The following is a 14,447-nucleotide window of genomic DNA, read 5'->3' on the forward strand; positions in this document are numbered from 1 at the left end:
ATTAGACAATCTAGAGTTTGCCGCCCAGAATGTCCTTGCAGAGGAAGTGCCCCAAATTCTCAGCTCACAAATAGCTTTCGTACTACCATTTTTTTGTTAGGGGAAACTTTGCCACTGCGACCACTATACTAAAGAAAGAAAAGAAAGATTTTTTCGGCTCGGGGTGTTTTTGAACATTTTTCTGCTCTTTAAAAATATAAAAAACACACACAGATATTTTCCGATATCGACGAACTGAATCGAACGGTATATGACACTCGGCCCTGAGGGCCCCGGTTGGGTAGTCAATTTTAGGAGTAGCATCAAAAATTCGATTTCTGAAAAAAAAAATTATTCCGGCTTATATAAGAATCTTATATGTGACCGGACCATTTAGTCCCTTTCATTTGAGGCTAAGTTTGTGAAAATCGGCCCAACCATCCCCGATAAACCGATGTGGCTTTGTTGAAAGACGCTTTTCTCACGCCTATGGTGGTCATTATGGGCAACGAGACTTCGATTGGCCGTCAGTGACATAGAACCGCAAATGCAATTTCGGAACCAAAAGTCGGATCCAATAGAAATTCAATAGCAGCCGATAGGAACGTTGCACCACAGATAACAGACGGTTAGGTTCGATTTGAATCGTGTGTAAATACCCGCTGCTGAAATTCCGAATAAATCAGACATCTGAAACATGTTTGGCAAACGTTTGCAGATGGCGCAGTGATCACTACAATGCAGTTAGAGTGCAGCTGCCAAACACGTGTAGCAAACAGTTGCGCAGATGGCAATAGTGAAACACGAATTTTCAACCTATATCAATTTGAAAGTTTACACAGGTTTTTGAAGAAATTTTGTTCTAGCCTAAACGTCTGTTATCTGTGGTTGCACCTTTTATTGCAGATTAAGTTTGTGCTAATTCGCTCAGCAATGTCTGAAAAAATAAAGTGATATTTTAGGTCGCATACACACAGACACACCAACATTTACTGTAATCACAGACAGAGTTAAAAATATTCAAATTCATTGAATGAAAATTGATCATATTCAGCCGCATTCATTTTCAATATTCAGTGACGCAGCTGAAAACGTCAAACGAACAAACCGTCCATTCATCCATGCAGATTTTCATTCGTCTCGGATTATTACACAAAGCGGCCGTGCAGCAACGAATCAAACGCATCAAAGTAGGCCCTAGCACAACGTAAGCGATGATGGTTGTTGTTTCATATGCTTTACCGGCATTTGAAAACATTTTCCTATATAATTAGTGAAAAGAATATACTGTACGATATTCAACTGAATGAATAAAATGGATATTTGAATGAATATTTTTTCTATTCACCGCGAGTTGCATCAGGTTCATTTTCAGCCGTCAAAAAAGAGCTTCGATTATTTTTAACTCTGAGTAATCGACGAACTGAATCGAATCGAAACACTCCACCCTTCAAGCCTCGATTTAAAAGTCATTTTTCAGATCGGCAATACCTTTCTATTGAGAAAGGCAAAATGACTTCAATCATTAATTTCTGTCGTCTACTGACAACATCTTCGAATGACCCAACTGACATCCATATTGGTTTCTAGTATTTTAATGTTATGTGGTTGCCGGAAGCCTTCTTCAATTATAAAATGGCTTCAAACATCAATTTGCCCCATCTTCTTACTCTAACCTTTCATATGACACTCGTGTCAATTGATACTTTACGATTTGCGTGAGGTGGCACAAAAAATTCCGATTCTGAGAGTCCCTTGGGCAACGATGGTCACCCGAGTGACTCACGGAATACCTCTCCATAAGTGAGCCAAAGGATTTGAGTTAAGTAACTTTTGAAATAGGATCCAGATTCCTCGGTACTACACAAACACACACATACGCAACCCTTTCTTTTATGAGAAAGGCAAAAGTAACAGCAGTTGGGGTTGAACCTGACTCAGTTTTGAAAACAAGCAAAAATGGACAAGAGTATAATAAAAGTGAAAGTGAATATGGTAACTTGTGTGAAAGAGTGCGTAAACATTAATCGGTTAAATCGTGTGAAATACTTTACTTTTCGTTGAAAACTTTGTGGGCGCCTATTGCTAATCGAAATATCATTCAGATAAGTATAGTGTGTAGTCATACAGACTATTATTGTTCTGTGATTTTCAGATTTCATTTCGCTGCGGCTGGCTTTATAAGCTTGCCCGCAGTGGAAGACGCAGTGTTATATTGTTCTTTTGTATTGACCCGCTTCTTCAGCTGTAGTTTAATTTGCCTATAATGAGCGGCCTGTGTGCAAAGTGTACGAGCACGGTGAGTCTCGCCGAAGGCCTTGTTGTATGTCTTTTTTGCGGTGATAAATATCATCAAAAATGTTCCGGGTTAACAAAGGCCATGGTAAATTGGGTGGCTGATAATGCAAGCCTTTGCTACAAGTGTGCGAAGTGTTTATCAGATCAGTCTTCTGGTGTGCAGGATGTCAGTTCGATATCCATTGAGTTGAATAGGAAGATGGAACAATTCGCTTCCATTTCTGAGTCTCTCACTGATACCCGAAAAAACATCGATGCACAGATAAACATCGCAGTAGAAAACGGAATAGAAAAATTGATCAGGTCTTTCAACAACTCTCTCGAGAGTAAATTGGCTAGCTTGGAAAACAGTGTTGCCAAAAAGTTGGAAGATTTGAAAAGTTGTTTAAATGAAAATGTTAAGCGTGAAATTAAGCCGTATGAATAAAAATTAGCATTTGCTCAGCTTTTTAAGATTCGAGTAGTCGAGCAGCCACGTTGAGCATTTGCTCAAGTTGGTATGAATAAAACTTTGCTTTGACAGTTGCTTTCTCCATTTGCGTGTTTACTTTTCGAACATATGATTCCGTATGAATAAAGTATGAAATCTTGAGCAAATGCTCAGAAAACGTTGAGCAAACGAAGTAAACTTCTGAGCATGCTTAGTAGCATGCTAAAGTTTTTTTATTGGTCAAATTTTTGTTTTATTCATTGTTTATTTAGTTACAAGTAAATTATTTAGCAAATTATAGTGAATTGAACTTTGTTGTGAAAAAATTGAGCAACTAACAAAGCCAAACTGGCCTTTACAACAGATAGCACCGGTTCTGAATCGGGTAAATTATTTTTCAATTAGTAAGTAGTATGCTAATATTCTTTTCCTCAACTTATAGAAATGGTTTTCCGTAGCCGAATACAATAGAATTTTCTACGGCCATATACTATCAAATCAGTTATGGTTCACACTGAACAGGAAGAATATTTTTGCGAGCAGTACGATCGTCAAAAGTTTCCTTGTTTTCTTATGTACAACCCGCATTTTGGAAACACGTTGAAAAACTTAGGACAACTACTGATTCAAACAGTTGCAATGGCCTTGTTGGTTGTGGCGACATAGAGCGGAAGAGACGCATCTTGACGTTTCAATTGCAAAAACGAATTCAACTGAAAATAGAACATGATCCACAGAGGTTCCGTTCCAATTATCGATGTGACAGCTGTTCACATGAACTTTACATGCGATAATACTGGAAAAGACCCCCAGATCATCGGCTTTGTGTTTTGTTATCGCTTAAATTCAAAAGTGACATGAAAATAAACTAAAAAGTGAAAAATCACTGATTTTTCTTTTATCTTAGGGCTAAATTACAGATTAGCCTATAGCTGTTCGTATATTTCATGTGGCGCCACTTTGTATTATTACAGTCCCTTTGCGAAACTCCAACTTTCTCTTCCGACAGATTTCGCAGTCGATTCTCAATTCACAGGAAAATTGTAGAGTAGTGATACGTGAATTTTTATCTGTACTCAAAGATACGACAGGTGGCTTATGATACCTTTGCCTTATATGCTATACTTTCAGGCAAATACATATTTGCATTTGCTTTCAGGTCAATTAATAAATTGATGGCCATATAACACTCAATTCATTAATTTAACGTAATCCAACCGAATTGGTATATTAAGTATCTATGGTCCACTAGGAGGTTGATAACAGTCATTCCGTTTCATCCTGCATTACGACGGATTGATTTTTCGAAATGATGCGGTTCGATCGAATCAAACTCCCGTTTGATTTTACTGTCACTATTGAGAAGGCTAATCACATTCTACAAAGCGATCTGTCGTAATGCAAAATAAGGGTGCTTACAGAGTGGCCGCGAGAAGCTGAGCTGGGGCTGGTACTGACATTAGAGTGCGAGATGCGAGAAACCTGTTTGCAGCACATCAAATGGACCATGTCAGAGTAATCGCAGGCAGACGACACAGATCCGCTCGGCTTTCACTCTGACATCATCCTTTTGATTTGCAGCAAGCTGATTTCTTGCATTCTAATGTCAGTTCCTGCCCCAGCTCAGCTTCTCGCCGCCACTCTGTAAGCACCCTAAGGCTGATTATTTTTATCCGGACAAAACTAGCCTATAGGCTGTGCGGCATCCGCGTATATTGAAGAATTCCAGCCAAGGAGCGATCCACTGGACTCCTTGAAACATAAGTCCCCAAGGCAAGGTGTTTTCCATGCCGATGATTGAATGGCTGGAGAAACTAATATAGGCCAGTCATGCACTGAGTACCATAGGTCTTACCTTTCTGCGTCAAGCGAATCTGTGACACAGTGCATGAAATTTCCATAGTTTTTGTTCAAAACCGTATTACCACAAAGGAAACTTCTATGTTCAAAAGCTAATAAACCCGTCTTTGTGAATTTCAACAAAAATGCCATTTCAAATCCACGTGAAATGCCTCGTGCACGTATACTTATGAATAGAGCTATTGACGAATGTTGTATCTGGGACCATAACTCGCAATATTTGTGCTGTCATAGTCTATATGACTCTTAATAACATAAATAGGAAATGCGTCCATTGTTCGGCATATTTTCTGCATGATGATTTCAAAAAGGTTTTACCATACTCAGGCAGAAATGCGCTTCAACTTGTAAGCGGGAGTATTACAAATGCCCATCACATGATTTGGGGCAGCACAGATATCTGATTGATGAAATATTTAAAGTTGATCAGAGAATGGGCGAAAATCTAAAATAAAAAAGCAGTTTTTTTCATACACCATGTGTTAGATCTTCATAAAAATCAATTAGCAGTACTGTAACAACATTCTACATAAGCTGATTAATATTTATAAAGATCTAACACACGGTGTTGAAAAAACTCCTTTTTTCGTTTTCGATTTTTGCCCATTATCTGTCCAACCTTAAGAAGCACAAATCTGCATATACAAAATTTAGGAAATCGCTCAAAATTTACGTGATCTGGCAGGAAAGAGCTGTTAGATGTAATTCTCTGATCCGACAGTATTACGCATAAGTTGACAAATTGGCACGGGCTGAATGAGGTTCTTTTTGATCATTTAAACGTCTGACTAGATATCGTCACATTTCGTAATAAAAAATTTACGAACTGGGATCTCTGCGAAGAGGGCTTAGCGAACAGGTTTCATGGGTGTTCTCCAACGATCCAAGTGTTTTGGATGAGGTCGTGGGCAAAACAAACTCACTCGTAGGAGCAACACATCAAGAGGCTTGCTCAGTTTGAGTTACGCGTACTACCCCTAGGAGGAATGCCGAACTTACCAGATTCAAAACATTATGTAGAAGAGCAGAGACGGTCAGTGGCATTTGAGTTGGCTCGCAAAGCTTTTAGAAACGCCCTTTAATTTTCTGAACGAAATTGTTGGAAAATACTTTGTACAAATGTCTCAAGTCCCAACAAAGCTAATAGATTAAAAAAGTTACTTTCGACATCGGAAGACTTTCATATCAATTCAATAAGAAATGTTAATGGTAAAGAAAATGAAGTACTCAACTGTCTTTTTGATACACACTTTCCAAACTGTACGGAGCCATTCCCGACGACTGCTCCTGAGCTCTTTCTAGGTAGCCCTGATTCTTCGGCATTTGAACGTAGAATTGTGCCAAACGAATCGATCAAGTTGGTGCGTTTGGGCTTGACTAAAATTTTGCTCCGTATAAGTCTCTGGGAAAAGATTAAATCATTCTAGTTATACTTCAAAGAGCATATGAATGCTTGATGTCCTAATTTGAAAAAAAGTTCTTTTTGTAGTCTTGCAACAAGATACATTCCACTAGCATGTCGGGAAATAATTGTAAAATTCATTCCCAAAGCCGTATTACCTATGAAGAGCCAAAGAGTCTTAGGACCGATTTCTTCTCCCTCACTTTTAAACCAGGTCCTTAGACCGATTAGTCTGGCCTCCTTCCTCCTCAAATTAGTGGAAAGTTTAATCGATCACTACAATGATCATGTTGCATGCCTACAAAACTGAAAAACTTTTTCCCAAAAGCAATCAACTTAAGGAGTTTTTCTTGACATTGAACGTGTCTTTCGAAATCATTTTGGAAGCAGCACGGGATCATGTTGTACCTTCATATATCATGAACTGGATATACGAAATGCTTAACAACCGCTATTTGTGCTCATCTTTGAGAGAAGGAGAAATTCGGAAACTAATTGTATGCGGATGTTCTCGAGGTGGTGTGCTGTCACCAGTTTTATGGATACTTGTCGCCAATATCCTTATGAGCTTAGGTTTCCCATATATAGTTTTACCGATAATTGTCATATAATGATCAGCGGTATATGCATTAATATAGTTTTTTGATTTAATGTAGCAAGTTCATATTTGTTGTCTTGTGGGATTATCAGTTAATCCAAATAAAACATAAGTTGTGCTTTTCACGCAACGAACGATTACAACCGGAGCTTATCCGTTGCAGTTCTTTGACTCTGCAATTATTGTCGCAGATCAAGTTAAGTACGTTGGGTAATTTCTTGACGTAAAATGGAATTGGTCTACTTACATCGATCTCAGAATAAAGAGAGCTTGTATGGCCTTCGGCCAATGCAGCCCTCCATTCGGAAAATCATGGAGACTCAAACCCAAGTTCATTCAATGAATCCACACAATTTTTAGACCAATATTGGCATACGAGTGCCTTGTGTGGTGGCAGAAAGAAGAAGTCACAACAATCCAATCAAGGTTAACCCATTTTTAGAGGTTGGTCTTTATGGCGATGACTGGTGCGTTCATGGCTACACCTATTACTGCTTTAGAGGAACTATTGAACCTTAAACTACTATATGTATTCCAGAAACAAGGAGCACGCACGCCACACACGATTGTGGCCCTCAATGGATTCTGGAGATGAGTATATATACTCGGTCCCAGTGATCATGTATGTAGTTTTCTTTTTAAAATTTTCGATGTGAAAATTCCTCCTCGCGATGAAAGGTTGTTCGGGGTGACAATTTAAAGAATAAGTAGTTTGTTACATTGACGGTTCTTTGTTGAAGGGCCAGCCGGTGCCGGTGTCTACTGTCGTGAAATGAAATTAGACCAATCACATTTCTTAATAGATACTGCACCGTATTCCAAGCAGAAATCTTCGCGGTTCTCTGTGGCGTACAATGAGTACTTTAACAAGAAATTTGCCGTAAAATAATCTTTCGTTGCTCTGACAGTATTCATCACTTAGTTCGGTAGATTCAATATCGATATTAGTAATCGCATGTCGAACTCAAATCGAATAACTCAGCATTTCACATGCTATCAAAATTTGGCTTTGGCTAGAACAGGTGCTGCAACTGGCTTTGTTGGTTCAGAATCAGTTCTTCTACTGTCGAATAGTTGGATATAGCACAAGATTCGCTCTTGATCCAAACATGCCAACCATTGACGTAGCTTGCAAACTGGCGTTCAAACAAACACTTTTCTGCCGAATGTAAGCCCGAAAATGTCCATGACAAGTTGCATTTTTCCAAGCACAATTGTAGCATTCTAGTCAAGGCGCCGACTGGACATTGCAAACTCAATTATCACATGACTGCTGTTCAGCGTGCTGAAGATTATCAATGTGATTTTTGTGAATCCGATTAGGAAACTTCATAGCTGATATGTAACTTCCCTGCAGTAATGCGACTGCGTATCCGGATTTATGATGCTCCTTATATATACGAACCTACAGATATTTAAAACTCAAGGATATGATATTACGTAAGTAAGTTTAAACCTGGCTTAGCGCTTAAGCTAGCTTTAAACTTTCTGGTGAACCTGGTTCAAAAGTTAAGCGAGAGTGAAGAAATCGGCCCTTAACCCTTTCATGCCCAACTTTTTTTTCGTGCATGTAGGGTTTCAAAATTATTTTTCCTTGAAAACAGTGGAGTCAAGAAACTCGAAAAGCTTTTTTTCATAAAGATAGGTGCTTTTCTCGTAGTGCTAGAAGCTGCTCAATTTTTACCTTTCGATGCTCAATACAATTCTCCTAGAATATTAACAATAGTCCAATTGCGTGGAAAACGTAGCCAAAGACAATATAAATTGATGTTTTATCAGTTTTCCATAATATTGCAACATAACGAAGATATATGAAAAATTTATTTCCAGTCGTCATCGTAAACTATCCCTGGCAGTACTGCTCCATCTGAATGCATTCAGTCGAATTGCAATAACTTCAGTTCTAGAGTTGATCCTTGAAACTTTTAATACTCAAATGAAAGGCAATAGTCACATTTATTAGCCTCACTTGTTTTTGTGAGAAAATCTTGCCTAAATCAAAAGTTATAGCAGTTTAAAAACGTTGTTGTCCACAAACAACATGGGCATGAATGGGTTAATGAATTGATGGACATATAACCACAGGAAAACAGACATAACACTTGAGTTCCTTAAAAAATATCGTTACACTCAATTGCGCATATGCCAGTGGTGCCATCATCGCTTATGCGACGACAGTCCCAACCAAAAATATATGGATCATTTCGCACAAAGTGTAATCGACCTTCACTGATTTGAACCAATTTTGGAGAGTTGACGGCCAAAGATGGAGAAACCTGGAAGTTTGATATAATTCAGAACACCTGGATTGTTCGACCACTATTATAGTGAACTAAGCCTACATCAGTCTGGACTGATACGAGCATTGCAGAAGATATTAATATTTAGTAGTCGAAATACTAATATCTGTTTGGATAGTGAGGTGCAAGTGCATTTTATTATTATATACATAGTGGAACTAAAAGAAAGACAGATCTGTCTTAAGTGTGTTTAGTTATGACATTCCAGTAAGACGGTCAAAACTCTTGTTTGTAATTGCTTCATTAAACTGTTAGAAAATCAAATTAGAGAACTAATAAATAGTTAAGGAAATCAATGTGATTTTTTTATCGCGTATATGTATAGTGAGTTCGCACCTAAGCCACTCTTTTTCCTATTTCATTTCAGGTGCCTTTTACCTCAATCAACTTCAATTCAGGTACCCATACAAATTTATAAAACGCTTGCTATAAACAGTTCACCTGATAAGCAAAAATCAATAAATAAAATAAATATACTAACAATATTTCAAGGACAAATCACTTTAATTGGGTGCTGTCCATTTTTATCATATTTTTATTGCCGCATTACGCAGTTGACCTTCCATTTGAACCTTTTCCAGAGCGTGTACTATGTCTGTACAATGCATTAGCTTAAATGGTAAAGTGCAGGATGACACCATATTTCGTTAATTATTCTATGGAACAGAGATGACAGGCAGCATGTTAACAGTTAACATGCTATTGCCACACAAACAAGGCGCCAATAGGCTCAACACTCTTTTTCATAATCACATTAATATTTCGATTTTGTTAGCCCTTAGTATTAGTTTTTTGGTCTCAATTTTATCAGCTTGTAGCTTAGCTCGACACCACCGATACAATGTATACAGGACTGTTATGCATATCATAACATATTGTTGGCCAACGAAATATCACGCGCTATCCCATTGTCCCACAATATAGTATTGTGATACCTTCTTAATAGATTTCAAAAAGGCTCATTACTGCCGTGATCCGCATAACAGTCCCATTTGCTATGGGTTTCCTATGCAGGTGGGACTCTTATGTGTATCACGGCAGATTACTCTAATTGAAATAGAGCTATACTGCCGCTAGAAGCATAATTGTCCCATGTGTATAGGGATTCCCATAGCACATGGGACAGTTATGCTTCTAGCGGCAGTATAATGAATTGTTATTCCCAATACAGAGTACCATGTATGGGACTTTAAAATCACGTTAATAAAAATTAAAAAAATTGCTGGGCGGATCACGGTGGGGACCTTGCACAATACTAGACACTTCTAGTGAAAATACTTACATAGAAATGCTATCAACGTATCAAAAACGTGACACACACGACCCGTACATGGCATGTGTGAATAGCGCCCTATTCTCACTTGTTTTCTGTTTTATTTTTGAAGCATTTACTCCTCTAACGATAGCGCATATCAGTAAATCTTAATAAATGGCAAATCATGTCCACTGTATTATTCAGATATCCTAATGATTTACTGAAGTAGTATTCTGTGAGTATCCGATTGAAGAAATCATTGGTAAAATATAGATCTGCTGAATTTATAGTTTTAATTGTTTATATAGGATGGTCATGGGAACGTTGCTTTCGGGTAAATTACAGGTACTATAACATCCTGAACCATGCATTGTATATTGGAGATGGACTTTCTTTTTCGAAATCTTTGACATTAAAATCAGCAACTATGACGGATTGAACATGTACTCATCCGCAATTAACCGTCCAAAGACTGCTGCTTGGCACACATGGTAGTCGCTGTTGGATTGGTACTCGTACTGATACAATACTACTGCATGTGCTGGCGCAGTTTCAACAATTTCTTCCTTTTTATATTTAGACGCAATAGAGTTAACAAATTTCTGTTGAAAATGATATTTTCGGCGCTAAAAGATACAAATAAGAAATATAAACGTTCGCGAAGTATACCTGATAACATCGTGAAAATACCTATGGATTTATTTTCACTCACACATCGTTCGTCATGCAGCAGAACTGTTCCTATGAATAGAAGCTGTTACTACAAACCAATGTGACGCTTAACATGGGACCCTCGCTATCATGTGTTTGATTACTGTCATCTATTGCAATGATAGCTTCGTCGTCATGGTCATCGTATCAATTCGAGCCAGTCTTTAAACACACTTTCAACCGCTTTAACATGGATGCTGTTACACGATGAATGTTAGTTGAGCAGCACTTTTCTCTTTATCTTGGCTGGCGTTTTGAGTAGAAGAAGAGATGGTCGTTGAAACATGAATAACTGCTTTATAACTGCTCACATTTTTTTACTTTTCGGTCCTAAAACAAATTTTCATATTTAGTTCATCATTTATTTTGGAAAAATATTCCACCAAATATTACCAGATGTCCAATCCGTATCTCGTTATAACAGCAACAATAACATTAGTTCTTATGCCGAAAAACAGTGGGTCAGACAGAAAATCGCTTGTTTGGGTGAAACGTTCCATGTTGAGGAAAACACGTAGCTTCTCGAAGTAATTAAAAAAAGCTGATCTTAACCACAGTTATTCTAGTAACTATCCTTTGTTTTTTTTTGTACAGCAGAACATGGCTTACATATAGGTCCTCCTTGTATTTAGGTTTGAACTGCAATTATAGGCAGTATAGAGTGCAGAATAGCCAACACGTTCCATTTGAAGAACCAATAAGCGAAATAGTCACTACCACTTTATCATGCTAGTTTCTTTGGTTTACATTATCCTGCACCTGATCTTGTGTTCTTCGACTGAATAGTACCATGTTTCACAAAACGAAAATTATACTCCAATGCATACCTTTAGAGATCCGTGCATAATCAATTAGAAAAGTTTCTGTTCGCGAACGGTTTTATCCGGCTTTGAGGTGTGACGAAATTTATACGGATTTCAAACCAAAGCATTCATAAAAGACGGAGTCATCTATTTATGCCCATTTTACAACTCAAATCACTTGTGGTAGATCAACAACCCAGAAAAATAATCGTAGCATAGATAAAATACTAGAAAATTCGGCAATCTACTTTGTCAATAGATGAAAAGAATACAAATTTCTGGATGGCGCAGTCTCCTTTGACAGATGAATGATGGAGTAAAAGCTATGTTCGATTTTCGAACATGCTACAGTCCAAGCTGAGTAAAGTTATCTTTTATTCATACCAAGTTGAGCAAATGCTACAAGAGTTTACTTTACTCAGAATCGAGCTGAGCAAACTTATCTTGAGCAAATGCTAGTTTTTATTCATACGGCTTATTGAATCAGTTGGAATGAACAGAAAGAGGAATTTTAGTAATAGGAAGGTTCATTCTGAATCTGACGGGAATCCCAGTAGAAAACGAAAAATTTTGACGAATAAAGAAGATGAACCGATGTTAATTGAAATAGACGATGATGGAAATAATGACGAGGTTTTTGATAAAAATAGTAGAATTACTTACGCGAATGTTTTGTCGGGAGCTACTGGGACGAATAAAATTAGAACTAGAAGTCAAACGAAACGTAAGGCTCGCCCGGTCATTGTAATTAAACCAGTCGAGCCGTTGCAATCGAGTGACGACACGAGGAATGCATTAAAAAATAAATTAGATCCAAAGGTGCACAAAATTAGCAACTTTAAAAACGGTAAAGATGGCTCGATTATTGTGGAGTGTGCAACTCGGGATAATATTGAATCGGTGAAAGAAAACATTGTAAGCAATCTGGGTGAAAAGTATAATGCTGTTATACCGATACCCGGTAAACCGAAGTTGAAAATAATGGGGATGAGTGATCGATACTCTGAGGAAGTTTTCGTTGACTTATTAAAGAATCAGAATGAGGGCATTCCGGTCGATTTTGTTAAAGTTGTTGCCAATTTTGAAAATCCACGCTTCAAATATAACAAATACAATGTTATAATTGAAGTTGATAAGAACACTTATAGCGGCCTGATGTCAGCCCGTACGGTGAACATTGGTTGGGATAGGTGTTCTGTTTTAGAGGCCTTCAACGTGCTGCGCTGCTTCAACTGTGGAGAATATGGTCATAAGAGTACGGGATGCGTTAATAAAGAAACATGCTCCAGATGTAATGGAGCACATAGAACATCTGAATGCTCGTCAACTGATTTTAAATGTGTAAATTGTATAAAAAAGAATAGTGAACGCAAAATGAATTTGGACGTAAACCATGCGGCATTTAGTAAGCAGTGTTCAGTATATCGGAGACTGCTAGAATCTAAAAAAAGCAACGTTTTGTTGAGTGAATAGCAACTAACAAACGGGAGGCTGTCTGAAATATTATGTTTAAATATAGCTGGGTTGTCTACAAACTTTGTTGCAATGCGACATCTTGTAGAAAACAAACGTCCATTGTTGGTTTTTCTATCAGAAACACATATTGTTGATGCTGATGCATTTGATCAGTATAGCATTCCGGGTTATAAAGTTGCTTTTTGCCTATCTCATTCCAGACATACCGGTGGAGTTGCTATTTACGCCAAAGAATCGATTAAATTCAACGTTCGATTAAACGAAGCAGTTGATAATAATTGGTTCTTGGGTATATCAGTTGAAAGAGGCATGCAGATGGGAAACTTTGCAGTAGTATACCATTCTCCTAGTTCTAGCGATCGACGATTTTTAGAAATTTTAGAAAACTGGTGGGAGAATTTCGTTGATTTAAGCAAACTTAATGTAATTTCGGGCGATTTCAATATTGATTGGCTCAACGATCAAAATTCGAATCAGTTGAAGCAGTTGGCTGAGTTTTTCAATTTCAAGCAAACGGTTAGTGAGTTTACAAGAATTTCCAGACACAGTAGAACATTGATAGATCACGTGTATTCCAATTTTGATGGGGTTTATTCGTATGTAGAGGCCGATTGTAAAATTTCAGATCATGAGACAATTTCAATTTTACTGGAGAATGAACCAAACCGTGAGGAGGATAAAGTTAAAATTAAGTGCTGGAAAAGATATTCGAAACAAGCCATGTCTCAACTGGTTTCGAGAAGCCTGGATTTTACGGAATTGAATGGAAATTTGGATAACAAGGCAGCTGTTCTAACTAATGTGTTAAAAGAGTGTACAAATAGTTTAGTTTCTCAAAAGTATGCTAATTTAAATAACTCGAACAGCTGGTACTCTTTAGATCTTTTGCACCTGAAACGTAAAAGGGATAAAAAGTACAAGAAATTTTGCAGAACTAATAGTGAACGTCTTTGGAATAGGTACACACACGCGCGAAATATTTATTCACGAGCTTTGAAAAAGACCAAATGTGAGTACATTCAAAGGAAGATCGATCAACATCAAAACAACAGCAAAGAGTTATGGAAAATCCTAAAGAATTTAATTAAACCTAAACCTAGTTCCTCGCAGTCCATAACTTTTAACGGGGTAGAAGAACAATCTGAGCAAATAATAGCTGAAAAATTGAACAGTTATTTCGTTAACAGTGTGCAACTGATCAATCAAAGTATTGAGCTGGTCAGTGAACCTGCGGAAATAACACAGCCGATTAATATTAACTGTAGATTTGATGGATTTCACCCAATTACTTTTGAACAATTGAAAGATATTTGTTTTTCTTTGGGAAAATCGGCT

The 14,447-nt window shown here is 37.6% G+C and overlaps 2 long non-coding RNA genes across 2 annotated transcripts; one reads left to right on the forward strand and one right to left on the reverse strand.

The window, feature by feature from the left end:
* Nucleotides 1-2,760: 2,760 nt before the first annotated feature.
* On the forward strand, nucleotides 2,761-3,590 carry LOC131685699 (uncharacterized). The gene is made up of 2 exons (XR_009304859.1): nucleotides 2,761-3,092; nucleotides 3,150-3,590. It is a non-coding gene; the product is annotated as an uncharacterized LOC131685699 (long non-coding RNA).
* Nucleotides 3,591-10,478: 6,888 nt separating this feature from the next.
* LOC131685698 (uncharacterized) lies at nucleotides 10,479-12,110 on the reverse strand. Its single transcript, XR_009304858.1, has 3 exons — nucleotides 11,227-12,110; nucleotides 10,813-11,163; nucleotides 10,479-10,748 (listed from the first exon to the last, which is right to left on the reverse strand). It is a non-coding gene; the product is annotated as an uncharacterized LOC131685698 (long non-coding RNA).
* Between the last annotated feature and the right edge of the window lie 2,337 nt (nucleotides 12,111-14,447).

The sequence above is a fragment of the Topomyia yanbarensis genome, chromosome 2 (genome assembly GCF_030247195.1).
Source record: "Topomyia yanbarensis strain Yona2022 chromosome 2, ASM3024719v1, whole genome shotgun sequence".
NCBI classification, from domain to species: Eukaryota; Metazoa; Arthropoda; class Insecta; order Diptera; family Culicidae; genus Topomyia; species Topomyia yanbarensis.